We start from the raw sequence: 19,410 nt of genomic DNA on the forward strand, positions 1-19,410 counted from the left end.
GTATGATCAGATTATGGTTCCTCAGGATCAGCACTTCTGGAGCATGAAAATGCAGTGTTAGAGTAGGAAGGCAGAGCTTAATTGACATGCAAAGCTTATGTGCTGCTGCCTGAAACTAGACATTTGTGCTGCCCCCTGTAACCAGTTCTGTTAGGCCAAGGAAGGGCCAAAGGAAGTGCTGGTTTGTTCACACACAGCGCGTTCTTTGCAATGAGCAGAAAGAAGGAGCCCAGCTGTCTTTCTCCATTGCTTTCTGCTCTTCTGCTCTCTTTTCATGTGTCTGTCTGTGCCTTTCTCCTTCCTGATTGTAGCTCCTTATCCTCCAGGAAGGCTCATCCTTCCAGTTCTTACCTGTGTTCTTTTGGGCCTGAAGCAGGAACATAAAAGGCTTGCTTTAAGAAAACAGACTGCAGGGTTGAAATCTTTTTGTTGCTCAACTGTATTGAAAATAGACCTCAGCTGCTGTGTATTATGGTGTTTATGAAGAGAGCTAATTCATGGCTGCTTTAAGTACAGCTTGAGATCTTTTGGTCTCTGCCAGCTGGCATTTGAACAAGAGAAGAGACAAATTTTGTAATGTCATTTTCTCTTCTGTTCAGCCACAGTGATCCAACAAAAGAGAAGTCTTCATTTTGTTCTTTTTGAATGCAGCAGTCTCTAAACTTTTGTAAATTTTTCCTTTTCATAAGGAAGAGTCATCATTATAGCATGGTTGGTTGAAAACAGCTAATCCTGCTTGCACTGCTGCTGTCGCTAGGGCTTCCACACTGAGGTGTGGTAGACCTACCAAGCGTGTGTGCATGATTTGTGTATCCATGCCTATATTTGCAGGGTGAAGGAGGGAGGGTTTGTTGCATAGCAGTGTCAGAATTGCTTGGAAGGAGCTTGGAGTTGACGGCAACTAACAAAGTCAACCCTTTTAAAATAAATCCAGTTAGAATTTGTACAATTGGTTTCCATTATTTTTAAATCAAAATCCATTCACTTCTTGATAATTCACTTCTTTTAAAAAGACAGCAGACTTTCATGCTTATGCCTCAGCAGGGGATGCTCTGCTCCCTACTGGAGCTGAGGGCCCAGATTTGACAGCCTGGATTTGAGAAAGCTTCTGGCAACAGTGTCAGCCCAAAGGTGCTGGGCTTCCCTGGCCCAGGATCCCGTCTGTCTCTAGGCACCTTTCCTCTCTGCTCTTGCATTCCTCCTAACCCTTCCTTTCCTTCAGATGCTGTCTCCTGCATCTTTCCCTTGACTCATGGAGCTTTTAGTCACCTGTAAAAGCCCCCTTTTTTTTCCCCCATAGTACTCTTTGCCCTTGTATCCCTAACCACTCAATCTTGAACTTTTCTGTCTTTGTTAGAGGAACTGAAGGGCTGTTTTTTAGCATCCATGGTCTATTTTTGGTGTAGATCAAATCAGTCATGGCAAGCTAAGTTGCATGCATATCTTGCGTTTGTAAGTCAAAGTGTGACAGTTTAAAAGTTCAGAGTACTTTATATCTGGTTTATGAAGATAACTGTGAATATAGAGTTTGTGGAGTCTGGTATTATGTAGATAGATAAATGTGAGAGATACGGAAACCTAACAGRGAGGGTAAAGTCTGAAAAGATCTGCTGAGAGATTACTTTTGTCTATTGCATCTGAGGAAGTCAGTATTTTTTTCCTCCTTAAAAAAGCAGCACCCCCAAGAAGAAAACTCTTATTCTTTTCTTTCTTTTTTTTTTTTTTTTCCCCCTGGCAGATTGTGTCAAATTGGAGGGAAAAAAATCATCGCCCTGTGAAGGAAAAGGATTTTGCTCCTGCTTTAAGTGCTAATTTCAATGCAGCTTCAACTTTGGAGCAATCGTTATATAAATCTCCCCGTCTTTAAGCTCACTCTTGCTAGCTTATATAGTTTCCATAAAGCCACAGAGCCAGATCTGACGGAACAGCCTGTCTGTTAAAAGAACCCTTAGAAAGCTAAGTACTTAAAAATTGTCATTCATCTTTTTTCAGACAAAATGCATTAGAATATTCTTTTATACCCGAAATGAAATTATTGTTTTCTTGAGCTGCCATCATGTTGGTTCGGTTATTTTATCTTTTGTATGATAAAACCCAGAGCCTCAGGATGTCTACTAACATAGCATTTGTAATAGAATAAAAAAGTCATTTTGCCAGCTCTTTCACATTTTTCCTGCTCATTTGAAAGCATGGTAGACCTTTTATCCATCAGCATTTGAATGCAGCATTACTTTCTTGCTATAAACAAAATGTGTTTTCTGTGAATTGATGCTAAGGACTAGTGAAGGAATAAAGTCTGTAGGAAATACAGAATGATGTCTGTTAGCTAAGTGAGAGGGGGGGAATGGAGTGACCTAGCCTATTTACTGAGTAATCAACCATATTCTTTGTATGAAACTAAGTAGTGTAGGCATGACATAAACCACAGTGGGTGAGGTATTTATTTCATGTAAAAATTAGCATAACCTTTCTCAGGAAGAGACTCCCAGAAGCTTTCCTAGGTTTTGCTGCTGCCTGATGTGGTGAGAAAATCTAAGCATCATGAACTTTGCTGAGACTGCCATTTAATCCAATGCTTCAATGCAGAGGAAGTGGCATTTTTCCCGGCTAGTAAGTAGTGCCCTTTCACCCCTTGCAGGCAGGAAAAGGAATGATCTCCTTCACAAAAGTTCTTAGTGTCAGAATTGTATCCCTCATTCCCCTAATGGTATATAAATTGTTCTTTCACTTTCATGGTAATGTCTTTCTGGATCCTTGGTGTTATTACACAGGAGAACTATGGAGAGTGTAAATGACGATGAGCCCTCCTGCTCCCCCAGGAAGGGGTCATTAGGAGTGAGTGGTGATGTAGGATGTCCATGGTCATGTGGGTTAAATGGTCTTAATCTAGAAGAAACAGAACCATTGAGTTCTGCTTTGACAAATACCGTTTTTGTCAGAAAACATTGTGTGTCTCCATTATTGCTCCTCTTCCCTCCATCTTCCACTTTTGAGTTCTTCTGTGTACCATCACCCACACAAGCTCATTTGCTCCCCATGTCTTCCCTTGCCATGAGCAAATAAGGCTTCACATAAACATTTAGAAGCTGAACTTAGCAGAGCAGAAGCGGGCATAGGTTGGAGTATGGCAGAGTGTAGGAGTGGAGGGCTCAGGAAAATGTGGTGGGGTGGAGGTTGCAGTAAAGAGGATGGAGAAAATTTGGTGGGAAAGGAGCACAGGCGTGTGGGTGACACTAAAAGAGTAGGACCTTGTGTGCAAGGGACGTGGTAAGAAAGAAGTGAAATGGAATAATACATAGTGCATGGTAAAAGTAATCCGTCTTGGTGCGCATGGAGCATGATATCCACTGATTAGAAAAGTACTCTGAGAAATGCCCTCAAACTAAAGAACGTTTTGCAGCTCAATGTAGTTGATACCCATTAGCAGAACAAGAAGTCATGAGGCTTATTGTTAATGATACTGTGATCTGTTTAGGAGGATGAATGCAGCTGGTAATTTTGTGAGGAAATTGGAAAGATGAATAAGTGAACAAAGTATCCAGATTTGGGAATATATGTGCTTATAATGTATTCATATACAGCCAGAGCTCCTTTACTGAAACTAAGATCAATAAACACAAAGGAAACTTCGTTTTAGGATGATGTCCTGTTAGCAGCGGTAACCCAAATGTCTCTTCATTAGGCTGTGGTAATCTAAATATATGCAGTAGCACCCCTCCGGTGATTTCTGCTCAATTTTTAGAAAGACAGTGATGACAATTAGAGGTTTCATATGAAAAATCCATCATATCACTTGTTATGTTGTTCCACATGCTTCATTGTTTTCTTCTTTTTAATTTATATTACAATTTTTCTAATATCTTTCACCTGTTTGACCTTACTGTGTCTTTTATTGTTAAGAAAACATCCGTCAAATATCTTTCTTGTCTTGATACTTGGAGTCACTGACCAAGTCACCCCTTTATTCTCTTTTTGATAAACTGAATATTTCAAGTCTCTTCCTGAAAGACAAGATTTCCAGAGCTATGCTATTTTCTTAACCCCATTGTGAACCAATTTTTTGAAGTATGGATTCAAGAACTAGATATATTTCTCTAAGAATATAAAAATATTGCAGCCGTCCTACTTGGATACTTCCCTGTTCATATATCTGTTTTATCCCCCACCCCGTAATAGTGTAACATCACTGTGACTCAGATTCAGTTGTTTGTTCCTGGTGATGCCAAAGTTTCATTCAGAGCTGCAGCTTTTCAGGACATGAAACCCTACTTCATACACTAGCATGTGCTTTCTTCTTGTAAGTGACCTTGCACTTTGCAGGTGTTACAGTGTGTGCTTAGCAAGTGACTCAGGTCCTTTTGCAAATAACTGACTTGCTTCATTATTTATAACTTTACTAATTTTTGTGATGTCTGCAAATTTTACTAGGATGGTTTTATATTTCCCTACAGGTCATGGAGAAAGATAAACTAACTCTCTCATGGGAAGACAGTTCTCTGCTAACAATCACATTCATCCCATTTTTATTCCACTTTTTTTTTTTTTTTAATAGTGTTACTTTTTGACGCTGACTATGGTAGACTAATTTCTTATGGCTGCCAGAGCTGTCCAGTCCAGTGTTGTGGTTAAAAGAGGCTCCCAATTTTGAGTCCATTTGGGGAAAAAACAGATCCCTGTCAAAATGACYATTTACCTTGTACAAAAGAAATTGCTGATTTTTGTATTTTTCCYCCTGGCTGTGGTTAATTATATTGAGGAAGGAAATGGTACATAAGAAATTTCTTCTGTTAGAGCTGAAACTCAGTGAAACCTCTGAACAAAGCCTTTCCTCCACCTCCTCCAGAATCACATCATTATCTGGTTATATCATCAGACTCCCAAAGGCATGTTCTATTATCTATTTACATAATAAAGATTTTTGACAAAAAGGTGTTAGCAGTCTTGTTGCTGTGAACGAAAACATATTATATAAAAGATATTATTGTAAAGTGTTATGATAATGCTTCTCATTTTCATAAATAACAGTATTGGATAAATGTAAACATGAAAAAAATTTGGTCACAGAAGTGCTTGGCAATAGTTGTGGTGAAATACTCTTCCCCTTCCCTAGTTGTCTGAGTTGCAGCATTCTGTTTTATTCCTTCACTGTATGTAGTTCAAAAATATTTAAAAATGAACTCTCTAATTATAAGAGCCCTTTATTCTCATGTTTTAATCATCTTTCATTTTATTTTGTTGCTTTTAATGAATTTTCAAATACGAATCACCTTATTGTAGCTGCTGAAGGAATAGATTTTTGACACCTTTTTTTTATCATTTTAATTGTCAAGGTTTTTATATAGCATTATAGATTTGCTGTAAAATAACTACTCTTATGTTTTTGAGTATTGGCAGATTATAATACTATTCTTTCCTTAATGAAAAAAAAAGAAAAAATATGCCAACATACGTTGTTATTAGGAGATCTTTATAATTGGTTCTTACTGCGAACTCTAGTCAGTGAATTTTGGAACAGAATGAGAAGTTCATGATGATAATTAATAGTTTATTTTGGAATGTGACCAAAAAAAAATTCTAAAGCACTGAAGAGCCTAGGGTGGTGAATTAATATATTCAGTATGTTGTGAGATGCACTCATGGTTATCTACCAGCACCTTGAACCAAGTTGATGTGTCTGCTCTAGGAAGAGGAACATGCTTATTGTCTGTTTACTTTCCTCTTCTCTACACTTTCATGTGCCTCATAGGCTTAGTTCTTCCGTATACCATTATTCATCCTATTTACATTAACAGGTACAGATATATCATACTAGGTTATAGTGAGGATCTTCCCTATCTGCTTAGTTCCTTCCATAGAAGCAGGTGTTTTTCCAGTTTTTTAATGTGATAGCTGTCATAGGACCACACAAGTGGCCCATTCAGATGTGTGCTCATTTTGAAGCTTCTTCCTGATACAATGGAATTTGTAAAGTGGGTGCAAGGGAAGTGCCTGTGTTAAGATCTGTTCTCCTACCAAAGTGTTATCAAGAATTGATAATGAAAAGTTTAGTTTTATTATTACTGTATGGATAGAGTAGCATGCATGAAGACATCTCCAAGTCCTTCCATAGGTTTGTGATACAGGCAGTAACTCTCTTGTTCATTCTCCTCAGAGCAGTATGTTTTCTTTTTGTATCTTCTTTAAATAATATTGTATGCATCATATTTCAGAGTAGAGGTTATATTTTCAAATGAACTCCTGGAGACTGGGTTAGTAGAATGAGACCCAGTATTGTGGCTTTAATTTTAAAATACAGGGGGTATAAAAATACATAGTTAACCCCTGTTTCCTTTAATCTGAGCAAAATGAAGATGGTAGTTGGTTCCATGCATAATCAAGATTTTGTTTCTGTAAAAGTATTATTGTGTTGGTTAAAGGCCAGCAAATTAGAAGTTGGACTGAACTGGGTTTTACATAATATTTCTCTTTTTATCTAAGAAATTGAAAGTTTCTAATTGAAATACATATTAACTGGATCCTGGAGCCTGACTTGCTGTCTTTTGCTTTTAAAGAGGAAAAAAAAACCATGTAGGATTTGTTTTCCCATCCTTCTGGATGGATGATGCAAGCATTGGCTTAAGTCAAACTTGTCAAATTTTACATGCTAATCATGAGAATTACTCTTTTCCCACTTAAAACAAACTCTTCTCCTGGGATGCTGGCATCCCACGTTAGCATCTCCACGACTTCCCATGCCAGGGATGTTGGCAGACTGGTTGGTGCTGCCCATGGGCTCTTGAAGCTATATAGGGTTGCTATATGTTCCTCAGCCGCAAGGTAGCTCTTTGGGCCCACCAGCATCACAGGACCTGGAGCACATGGAGGGCTTATGTGTCACAAGGTGCCACAGAGATGCGTCCGTCTCGTAGACATTGCGGGCTGGGTTTCAAGGGGTTTGTGAGGTCTGAACTAGACAACAAGCATCTAAATAGTTGTGTGTGTTATCATGCAGATGAAGGAGCCAACAATGTTAATCATCCCCGTTAACGCCACGTTTTTGTATTCTTAAGTTGGGTCATTTGAGACATTTGGAACTAAGTTACGTGTTTAAAATGTGTTCCTTTTGTGGAGCCTGTCCATGAAAAATGGTGTGATGTCGTCTAACAGGCAACCTTCTCATCCACAGAATAATTTGTAAATTGAGACCTGATTCAGTTCTCATGCTTTATAGAGGAATTGGACCTACGCCTAATGCAACAGTTTTAAATCAAGATTTGCTGGCATGCCTGTGTGGGGTCCCAAGTTATCTCAATATTCCTTTCCAAAACAGTGCCCAGGGCTTCACTATCACAGATTTGGGCTGAAACTTTGAGTTAATTTATTTTCTACCTAACAACTTTATAAAGATAAGAGAATGAAGGACCAGTGAGATAAATATCTTTTCTTATGTGTTATTAACATAAATGTGTCTTGCATGCTAATTGCTTGCGCGCATTTAAAGGAGTGTACAGGTGTAACCAAAGATGTCAGTTAGGGAGCAGAGCCTTTGCTAGCAGAGGTTAGGAAAGCAGTAGCCTTTCACCCTTGGAGATCAGCTTGGTATTTTGGGTTGTGAAATTATATAAGCTTGGGAGAAGTGTTTTCTTATATTTTTCTGTATAAAGTATTGAATGAAAAAGTATTAGAAGCCTTCCCTGAAAGGCATGTGAATGTAAAGTTTTGAGGGGAACACTGGCTCCAAAGAGCTTTCTTCTTGAATGTTAAACTTGCGCAGTTGTGGTGCTACATAGCACATTGTTTGCATAGCCAGAACTTGCTTGTGACAAATAAGAAATTTGTCCTGCCTTTGGAACAACCAACTTTTGACAAATTCAGGCTTGAAAAATTAAAAAAAAATAAAAATAAATTACTGATACAGTTTGTTTTGGAGATGACTTCTAAAGCATGAAGATCCGGTATTATCTGCCTGAGTTTTGCAGACAGATAGCTCCAGTTTCTTTCCTTAGAAAAGAAAAATTGGAAAGAAACAAATACTTTCAGAGGAAGATGCTTGGAATTTGGTATGCCACTTTCTTTTTTTCAGATACTGTGTCTTGATTTCCGTATAGAAATGAGTAATGAAGAAAAATCTTAGCTTTAAAAAGAAAAAATAAAAAAGATATATTAGCAGATTTGGCAGTGAAATGTTTGACCTGTAAAACTATGGTAAGAAAACTATATTTGTTAATAGAAGTCACTTGTGAGATGTTTCTCCTTATCAGAGGTAATGTTTACAAAACAGTGGGTTTGGCTCTGTAACATGGATGACAGGAATTATGCCTTTAACAGCTACAGATCAGTGCTAAGTTCTGACATATCTGCTGTATATAATGGTATAGCTCCATGTTTGTTTTTGCCAGTTTATGAGCAATAATTACTGAAGAGTGAAAGATTGATTTGCAGTTTCTGTTGGGACTGGTTTTCTTCCCTCAAACAAGCTATAAAGTGTAAGCAAATTCACTGTTACATTGCCTTTCCCAGTGAAAAATCGAAGCATTATTCTGGTACAATAGAGGTGATTATAGCTTGCCCTATTTAATCTGTCCAGTTTTCTCTTTTAAACAGTAACAGCTCGTGTTAGTATCTGTAGCTAAACTGGTAGAATAAAAGCATGAAATACAAAAGTAAATGTAAGAATTGCAAAGTCAGTCATCTATATTATAATTAATGCCAAGCTATCAGATCATATTGTGCTTGAAATGGCCTCTGTGTGGGTCACTCTGATGCTTGTATTATTGTTTCAAAACGGACCTGTTAACAACACAGTAATTTATTGAGAGTAGACTGCTTGAACTAAGAGACTTTCGTTAATAATTATTGAAGGGAACTTGTGACAAGTATTGCTGGCCCAGACCTTTCTAACTTTTTTCTTTAGAAACTCCTCAGAGGTAACATTTCTGGAAATTGTGCTAAAGATAAACAGAGATTAATGCTATGATTGACTTATATATATAACCTATCTTTCAGTGTGTTTACTTTTAAAGTTAAATGGACTTGCTGGTTAATATCAGAATAGTTCACTGTAGTTAAGTTTTGTTGGTGTAAGAGCTTGGAACGAATTTTGTGAAATTCTGCTTTCCTTTAATATAAAAATATATAAAATATAATTTTTGGGGTAGTCTTTATGAGTATGTGCACTGTGAATTAATCATATGCTCTCACAAATAAATATTTTTGGTTTGTGTATTTATACCTTCAAATTATGTTTTCAAAATTAAATAACTAGCATTTAGATGAACAATATTTTATTATCTTAGTAAGTGTACTGTTTGTAAGCTTTTTATTTAAAAAAATACCGATAATGCCTGCTAACTCCTAACTGAATCTCTATTACAGGTTTTATTAGGAGTTGGCAGTTTTGCAAACCAATTTCCAGAGTGTTTTGGGCCGCTGGTAGTCCAAACTGTGGGTTGAATAGCAGTGATATCAGCTGTATACATTTCCATAGTATTTGCTGCACGAGGAAGAGGTTTCTTACAATTCATTGTTCCCAGTTCACTCCTCAAAGTCAAGGGTAGGGGCATCCTTACCCAAAACTACTGCTTTAATAAATTAATGCCATGTCTCTTTTCAGCCAAATGCAAGTAATATGATTCGTCATTATCTTCTTCTGTATGTTGTATAATGTATGACTATTAAGTTATATCATAGGATAATTTAGATTGGAAGGGACCTCTGGAGGTCACACAGTCCAGCCACCTTCCAAGGTAGAGCAGGTTGCTGGGGACCTTGCCCAGTTCAGCTCTGAGTATCTCCAAGGATGGAGGCCCCATAGCCTCTGGGCGACCTGCTTCTGCACGTACTGCTCTCAGTGGGACATAAGGCATTTCCCTTGCTGCATCTTGTGATCGTTGCCTCTTCTCCTTTCGTTGTGCATCTTTGGCGAGGGTCTGGCTCTCTCCTTTCTGACTGCAGCACCTTCCTCCCTTGACTTTCTTCCCTGCAATGTAGACCAACCAATTTTTTTAGCCTCTCCGTGTCTGTTACGTGCTGCAGCCCTCGCACTGTCCTTGTGGCCCCCTGCAGGACTCGCTCCCAGTTTCTGTCCATCTCTTTTTGCATGGGACTTGTGTGAACTGTACTGTGGTTTCCTTTTGTCTCTAACCCTACCAGTCATCTTTGTTTAACTCTGGATTTTAAGGCTGCATACATTCATTTGTTTTAGTGTAGTGTAAAAGAGATTTCAGGTTGACTGGAAAACTCAGAGGGCATATTGCATTCCTGCTGGTGTGGTTAATCTGTGTGACTGGACCATCAGGATGGTTTAACAGCGCTCTGCACTTGATACCCAGGAGAATGCCAAACAGCTGGTGAATTGCTCTTCCACCGAAGCTGCATTGCACCACTTTGTAAACCACTAACTCGGGATGTTTAATGACAAACCAGTTGTGCTGAGTTCAATTAATGCGTCTTTTCCCTTTGTATCCCAATTTGTTTCTGCTTTGTGGTGTTTCAGCTGTAACAGGAACATATGATGTTGGTCTATAAATGAATGTCCCTGCAATTTTGTCTGGTTGACTTTCACCTTGTTTCTACTGATCCTGTCCTCAAGATAGTTTTCTTCCTATATGGTGTGTCTGTCCTCTTCCTTTATACTTCTCATTTTAAATTGGTATGCACGTACTTCAACTTCTGCAAGTGCAAAAGATATGAAGTGAGATATGTTCCACCTTCAGTCGTAGAGGAACTTATTTTGGTAATGTTTCTTTAAAAAAAAAAGAAAAGTCTGCTGTCATTTTTCTTTTAGCTAGCTCCTTGTTTGTTTTACACTTCCTCCACCATACCACATTTTATCCAATTTAATTAATAACTTCTCATGTAATACCAAACCAGATATTTTACTAAAGTTCAGACAGATGAGATGTACTGTGTTTTCTGTTCCTGAAAATCACCTCTCTGAGCAGAGAAAGGTTTTGGCTTAGTGTGTCAGCACAGTTTACCATTAATGAAATTATGCTATGCTGTATCCTGTTTACCTGCATGGCTTTAATCATTGTCATCTTCAAAATTTATTCTAATTTTTTACACTAGTGAGGCCAGACTCATAACCTGATTTTACAGAAGAGGAAGCTGAATCAAAGTGAGATGACTCAGGCAGCCAGTACAGAGTTGAGAATAGACACACATTTTCCTGATGTCTGCCCATATATAATATGCAAAAAAGCTATCTTTTATCTCTGTCTAGATTATGAAGATGATAAATTATCAAGACATCTGATATGTACTTTCTGCTCCTAATGAACCTAGAAGTCTCCCAGAGTGATAGAGCTGTGAATATGCCAGGTTGACTGCACCCAATCTTAGGTGTTTCGAGTCTGGCTTATGAAGGTAGGGAAACAGAAATATTAATGTTTGTAAATGAGTTGGAGAGAAATATTTGTTCTCTTTGTACTTCTAGTGGCAATCCATTCTGCTTGTTATTTTTGAGGTATCTGTTTCTCAAGTAAGTGACTTGAAGAATTTGGAAGCAAAATAGCCTTATCCATAAGAGACTGAAACAGATTTCCTTGGCTTTCCAGTCTAAGTTATTTAGGTTTTATATTAGTGCTTAATTTGGTAAATCTTATCTGCTTAAATGCATGTGTAAAATAACAGGTATTTTTGAGTAATATTTTGTTTGTGCAGTGTATTCTGCATTAGGACAGAATAACTTGAGTGTCTGCTGTCAAGGTGGTTTGTCACCAGTTGTCACCTGTCAAACAGTGAAATATTTTTAAAGCCTAGTTATGCTATTTGGTTTTGACAGGGGAGCTATATACCTTTTCTCCTTTGTAATAGTTTGGAGAGTAAACATTGTATAGAAAAACAGAATTAGGCTTACAGCAGTGTGCTGTTTGACATACCAACAATGTTTTTGACTTCCCAGCAGCTGTGCATTTAAGCTATTAAAACATATCTGTTAGATTTGTTGCCTGAAACACTACTGACAACTGCTTTGTAACTGAGTTTTTTGAATATTGGGTGTGCTGGTGGTGTAACTTGCCATGTGGGTTAAACTGAATCTATTCTAGTCCATACCAGCTGAAGACACTGGAAAGTTTTGACCATCTAAGGTCTTGCTGCACTAATAAAACTGAACAGGTAGGGATTTTTTTGCCATTGCTCAGTTAATCTGTGGCAATGTGATTCCTTAAGGAATGGGCCTGGAATTAAGTTTCATGACCACGAGTGGTGTCTGTGTGTGTGTGTTTTTGTTTTGTTTTTTAATCCAAAAGAAGTAGTTGCATAATGGAATCTAATGTTCACTGCTGTAGACTTAAAATATGGAACTCTCTAGTATAATTTGTGTAATTAACCTACTTTATCTACTCCTGGTATTTGTGTGACAATATTATGTTTAGAAACAAAAGGCTGAATTCACTCTTGACAGAGCTCCATTGTCTTAGCTGGAATTATGCCAGAAAAGAAGAAAGGGCCAGTGAGTACACAAATAAGCATTTTGGTGAGCAGTATTTTGCTATATTGATTGTTTCATGTTTTATTACATGAAGCGCTAGTGATTGTGCTTGTGAATCTGAAAACGAAGAATGGAAAATTTTGATTCTTTCTGAAGTATTGAAGGGAAAAAATGTATACAAGGCTTTTCTATCAGATCCCGAGGAACTTTAATTATACTAAAAATACACACGATCAAAAGGAAGTTAATACAAGCATAGAAGCAGCTTAGAGTCTTTGAATCTTAACATTCTCTTGCCTTCTTACTTTTAGTATTAGGCATATTGTAGCTTCAGTAAAAACATGCAATATTTTTGTTCTTGCTGATTTTCATATTTTTAGACCAAGATTTAATCTTGTAATGACAACCTGAAACAAAGAAATACAGGGGACGTGTTAAAGTGTTGCCCACGGGTATATAGTGATGAGAAATTGCTCCTTTCTGCTCCAAACGCTGTTGTAAATGACATCATTTGTTCTTGGAGATAATTGTCCCCTTAAGTTGAAGATTCTCCTATTGTTTTTGCCTATTGCAATTCGGAAGAAGTCAACAGATGAGTTTGCTTGGTTCAGCAAGACAGAACAGTCAGATGTTACTCTGCTTTGCATTTGCAACAAGAAATTGGCAAAACCAGCAAGTCTGAATTGAGCAAAATGCACATCTTACTTGGTTGCTGAGTACAACGGCCTGGATGGACCATTCTTAATGTGGCTGCTTTGTTCTCAAGTGTTAAGAGGTTGGCAGCTCTCCTTTCCAGAACGATGCCGAGGCTCCTCTGCTGCAGTGAGGAAGGAAAATACTGCAGTCCTTTCCAAGTCCTAAATCTATATACTGGAACTCTGGACCACCTTTTTTTCTGCTGGGATAACTCAGTAGAGACCAGAATTTTACTGTGCCTGTGGGTAAGGGAAAAAGCATAACTTCCCTGAGTTTGTACAACCTATGTAAAAGCCTAAAAGAATTGCAGCCTATGGAATATAGGGACTTTCCCCTTTGGTATGTTGTGCACTAGCACAGAAAGGGCAGAGTGGAGGTGCCGCTCCCTCTTATTTTGTTTGCTTCCTATTGTCTGCACTTGATTATCATATTATGCTGGTTCTGTGTCAAAATGTGACATCTCCAAATCCTCAATTCTTTTTCTTGAGCAAATGTCAGTAGCTTATTTCAGGCTTTGATAGTCTCTTCACAGTGTTCCCAAGAGACTCTTTTGCTTTTATTGTAGGGAGTGACAACCAGGCAATAGCTGAGTATATAAAAATCTTCAGGCAATTGTAAAGTGCATAAACATGAACAGTAAGAATGTAAGAAAGTGTGAACTTCATGTGGGAAGAAGCTGGACTTGGCACTGAGACCAGAGTGACGAGGCAAACCTTCAAAGTCCTCCTTGTTTATTTTCCGTATTCTCGTAGTTGACCTGACTCATCTTTGATCATGCTTCCATCAGTGGGTTATTTTTTGTATTGCAGTTCTGAATTCTGCAATTCTTTTCCTCATCGCAAGTATTTTGGAAGCTTAGGATACCGGGAAGGTATTGGGAGGATACTGTACTCTCAGACACGGAGGAGAGAGATCCCTGCCTTTTGTGGGGTCGTCTGGGAGGCCCAGGCCTCGGAGGGGAGTCTGAGCTGGCTTCGGAAGCATCCAAGCCACTTCCGTTAGGTAATAAACTCCTCCTTAGTATTAGCACAAATGAGATGCATGGCATTGGCATAGTATTTTATTACTCCCAGACCCAAGCTAGTTTTATAGCACAGATGTAAGTCTGAGTTTTTAGTAACATGCCTAGGTCTTTGAATACATTTATTTTGTAGGTATTTGTATTGCATGAAACCTTAACAGAGGGTGAGTAAATAAGTGCCTCAGTCCTTTCCTGTGGCTGAGGCATTGTGGTACATCATGGGAAAAATACTTTGGCTTGGGAGGGGGGTCTGGTGGAAATAATGCTGGGATGAATTTTCACTGTGGTGTAGGCGAATATTGGGCTAACATACGTCCACGATGAAATAAAATGTTTGGTTCATATTCTTCTGATGAAAAACTTTACTGAAACCTTCCTACCCTGGGAGATTTTGGTTCAAGTTAAAGCCCATCTTCCAGTGGGCTGTAAGATTTCTGTTTGAAATCTTACTACCTGTCCTTTTATTAGCTACGCAAGATGGAGTTTCAGACCTGACTCTGGCTGGAATGAGTTGGTATTTTGGAGGCCGTTTTAGAAAAAAATGAAACTCCCTGCACTGCCACTTTTTAAACAACAGATACAGTTACCTTTAAATTATTTTAAGGGATTCCTTGTAAATGTATATATTTAAACGTATACGTTTTAAAGTTCGTGTTTCATGTGACAGTCCTGATGCAGTTATTGTCAGCAGACAAGTTTTGTCAGTAAGAGTTTACATCCTCAGATCAAAATTATGCAATAAGGAGAGAGAGGAGAAAACAAACAACACACCCACCAACTTTATTGTACCAGGAAGGGTGCTCAGTGACATCTCACTCTGGAACATGAGTCTCCCTGACTTACAGTAACACTCTGAGGAGCTCTACCTGGGCATGTCTCATTTACCAACCCATTGCCAGAATGTTTGGCTGTAGGCATGGTTTATGTCCGCCAGAAGTGACACACTTTAAAAACTTAAAAAAAAGGTGTTTCTTAATTAAAATGCAGGGGGACCCGGGGGCTGTTACTTTATTCAGTTCTGCTGAATAGGCTGCTAGTCTTGCTGCTATTAAACAATATTATTTTATCATCGGCCAGTGAGGTCAAAACTGAAGGATGTGAGCCTTCCCTCTTCAAACCAAAGGGATTTTTGCCTTTGAATTTTCAGTGTGAATGGGATCAAGTCTAATTCACACAGTAAGCTATATTTAATGTAAACAAAAGTAGTGCTGCCAAAAATCTCATATTACAATTTTCAACACAGATCAGAGATGAATGAATAATCATTTTGGCTTCCAAAAAGAGATAGAACTAAGCATGTTTCAAGCTAAACAAAAATGTTAGCAGTAATATTCTATTTGAAATTTAGCAGTCTAGTCCACAATACATGTTGTGATTTGCCTGCCGTGAAAGAAGTATACTGGGCATTTCCAGTACTTTAAAATAAGTCACTTTAAAGTACACTCAGTCAAGGTTTTGCTAGTGCTCTGTGGCAGGGTACACTGCAACAGAATTGAACGTATTGCGATGGAGATTTCTGATCGTTAAACACTAGTGCTTATCTGCAAGCTTGTGAATTAAATGACAGTTTTCACAGTCATTTTTCAGTTKCATAATTTATTTTGTTTTGCTTATAATTTTCAGTTATTACTCTGTTAAATTATTCCAAGGGAGTTGGGAGTTGTTTCTTGCTTGGGTCCAAGCAAAAGTGATTAAGCCTATGACTCCAGTGGTTCCACTGTAAGCAATTATTGGCCTCACACAGATTTTGGGTTGAAGGCTTGGTTTCTTTGGTAATAAAAAGTACTAGTAGAAATCTTATTTCTAACATTAATCCAAAATCCTCTGCCCCAGAAGTCAGTGATAAAATTCATATTGACTTAAATAGGACCAGGTTTTCACTCTAATTATCAAAGTTCTCTCTGAGTGGAAAAACTAGCTGAGTTATTTGCACATCACTGGCAGATTCTAAACAGATACTTTTGTCTTTTGGTATTAACCAGAATTTTTTTCTAATGCAAAATGTTTGTGATTTGATTAATGTCTCTATTTAAAAAGCTGTCTTTAAAACTCTTTTCCTTCTTGCGTGAGAGCTGTGAGCAGATTCATGGAGTACAACAAATAGGCATCCCCATTAGCAAAGGGTAGCATGCCTGAGGCACTTTATTAATTAACCTCTTGGGTCTGATACTGAAGATGCTGGAAGGATCCATTTTTCACTAGAATCACAGAACTTAGACTGTTGTGGGCATTGAGGGGTTAACTGCTCGCGTATCTGTGAACAAAGACTCCTGTTGATGAATAGACATATTCTTTAGTTTTGTACTTCTTGCACAGAAAGAAGAGTTTAGTTCTGAAATATTCAGTGTGCAATATCCTGTTCTCTATATAGATTTTTGTGCTATGTCTATCACTATTGTGCCTGTCAGCTGGGAGTGAAGCAACTTTCCTAATGCAGCACATGTATATGGTCTTGTCATCTTCTCCTTCATGGACAACTATTGAAGAAGTTCTGTTTTGGTAGGGTTTTATTTTATTTTTTTCTTTAATATGTTTGTGCAATATTTATTTTAGCAAAAATAGCCAGCCACCATATTTGGGATGTTCGGCTCCTTGTAGGTTCTTTATCAAAGAACAAAAACCTTCTGTAGGAATAGATTTCAAAGTCAAGGTATAGCAGTTTTTTGGTTTGTATCTTAATGTTAAAAACATCTCTACCCAAAAACTGTTGTATGTTAAATTTATTAAAAAAAAAAAAAATTTTGGTGATTTTATTTTTTATTGATGAGTTTACAATTCAGTTGTAACAGGTCGTAAATATAGTTTTAGAGAAATCTTACTAGAAGATCTTTAAATATATACAGTGCATATGAAATCTTCTTTGCATGTGGTGGCCATCCCTCTTATGAAGAGGTCAACAGGGGAAAACTTTGTTGGTAACATTAACATAGTGCATACATTCAAGAGGCTGAATTAGTGTTCCACTGACTGCTTTAATTGCTCAATTTCTTAATCTGTATGTCATTATTTGACCTTAGTGCTTGCTTTTTACATTTGTTTATGGACAGGGGTCCCCTTCTCCAAAAAACCTGACTCTGGTTTTGGTTTATGTGAATGTGCAGGGCTGAAATTTGCAGTGATTCCAGAACTGACTGACAGCAGGATGAGGCATCCAGGCTGTGAGAGCGGTGGGAGAAGGGCAGGCAGCACTGCTAGTCACAGGCTGCAGTAGGGGGCTAGGAGCTGTGATGGATATGATGCAGCTTTTTCATTCCCCTCTGCTGTCGTGAGGATGTCAGCATCCAGCCTTTCCYGTGGATTTTTTTTTTTTCAGTAAAGAGCGTTGAAGTTGAGTGCAGCCCAGTAGCAGTAAAATGGTAATACGACCTGATGCGGTATGTGGCACTGGATAGTAACTCATCAGGACAACTAGAAACTCTAGAAGGATAGGATAGAATAAAGGTGTATAGAGTTTCTCCATTAGCAGTCATTACAGCATGCTAATAGATAACTTATTCTTGTCCTGATGCTTGTTTTGTTGTGCTTGGGTTTGCTATTAAGCTTATCTAGAAGATTACTTTTAGAACAAAAATAATTCCAGTGTATATTCTATTATTTATATGAGGAATGTCTATTAAAAATTATTTTTTTAAATTTTAATCTTTAATTTCTCAAACACATTTCCAGATGGATATTATGACAATTTTAATTAAAATTGAAGTTTTCAGTAGAACTTGATCAGTTTTATAGGCAGCATCATAGCAATTGAATTATCAAAATTTTACAGAGAAAGTATATACTTTTTTACGATAATAGATATAATCTTTTGCCTTCTATCAGTATTGCAGGAGTAAGTAATTTTCTTGTAACAGTCATAAAATGAGAAGTTAAAATGAATCAAATTGGAAATATGATATAAATTTTAAATAATGAAAATTATGTTAAATCTTGGGAAAGTTGTTTGGGGGATGTGGCAGATCATCATCCTGTACAACTTCTTTTAAAAAGAAAGTGTGTGTTTTAATGAAAATATGTACAAGCACAGTTAGATGAATCTTAATGGAAAAATAAGCACTTTCACAGAACTAAAATGCATTGCAATGTGGACTTCATTGAATTTGCTAGCAGAAACACCCAGTTTGCAATTGACAGGTGGAAAGAAATAGCTTGGCTAGCTTGTAGGATAGCAGCAAATGAAGATATCTTCATTTATATCTTCTTGATTGGCAGTGCTTCTGCGTTTCCTGATTACAGATGCTAAAGAAACGCACCACCAGCACCTGGTGAGGCAGAAGACAAGTACATGCAAATTTATAATGCACACACCTCTAATGCATTCTCACACATTTACTTTAAATTATTCCCAGTTAATATGGAAGACACGTCCCTTTGGGCCCACCAGGGCCTGGGGAGCTCCGAGAGAGGAGGCGCTTTTGTTTCAAATGCTGCAAGGTGCCCTCGTGGTGCAGCAGGCGCGTAGCAGGAGATGTAGGAGTTCACGGCCCAGACCTGGGCTGCCTTACAGCAGGCAGCTGGTGCGGGAAGGGGGAATCCAATGAGCCAGCTGCTCTGCCCTAGTGCCCTTGCAGGCAGGCAGGGTGCGTACTGAAGCGTGCTCCATGGGGACAGGGGGCAGCAGGGCCTGCACAGAGAGCTTGCCGAGGCTGCTTCCTCCAAACCTTACTCTCCCCTGCACAGGCATATCCCACCAGCATTAAAAACAGCTTGGGTTTTTGCACTTAGTTCCTAAAGGACGGTGTGGAAAACTGCCAAAAACTCTTGCTCCAGATCCAAAGAACATGTGAAACCCTTCAAGCGTGGAAGAGATGAACTTTGGTCATTTTGCCAGAGCAAAGCTCAGTGAACCCCAAGCCTCCTTATTCTAGCTTGTGCCTCCTTCAGAGCGCAGCTCAAGCTCACACCAAGCCTGAGATGACTTCAGCAGTGTCTTGGCAGAGCTCTCTTTCAGCAGAGGAAAGATCTTGTCTTTATCTTGGTTATATTCCTTCCAAATACAGGAAGCATCACATGTTTTCTAACTAATCTTCTCGATGCGATTTCTACAATACTTTTTTCCGTTAGTTGAAACCTTTTTCAAAACCTCTCTCATACAAGTTCACAGAAGTGATCGCTGATATTCCCCACTTCAGTCCAGCTGTTTTCTGTGAAAAGTTGAAATGCTTTATTGTGGGTAACATAACTCGCCTGTCATATGGTAAATCTAGATGCTAACAAGCTGCCTAATGTTAGTGTATAGGTCGATGAATATTTTTAAATAAAATTGATATGATGTGAATCC

At 38.2% G+C, this 19,410-nt stretch overlaps 1 protein-coding gene across 1 annotated transcript in view; it reads left to right on the plus strand.

Annotated features, from left to right (window-relative positions):
- EPB41L4A (erythrocyte membrane protein band 4.1 like 4A) overlaps positions 1-19,410 on the plus strand; it is a 132,881-nt gene that overhangs the window by 23,514 nt on the left and 89,957 nt on the right. The gene's annotated exons all lie outside the window — the stretch shown is intronic.

The sequence above is a fragment of the Apteryx rowi genome, unplaced genomic scaffold, assembly GCF_003343035.1.
Source record: "Apteryx rowi isolate R43461 unplaced genomic scaffold, aptRow1 scaffold_161, whole genome shotgun sequence".
NCBI classification, from domain to species: Eukaryota; Metazoa; Chordata; class Aves; order Apterygiformes; family Apterygidae; genus Apteryx; species Apteryx rowi.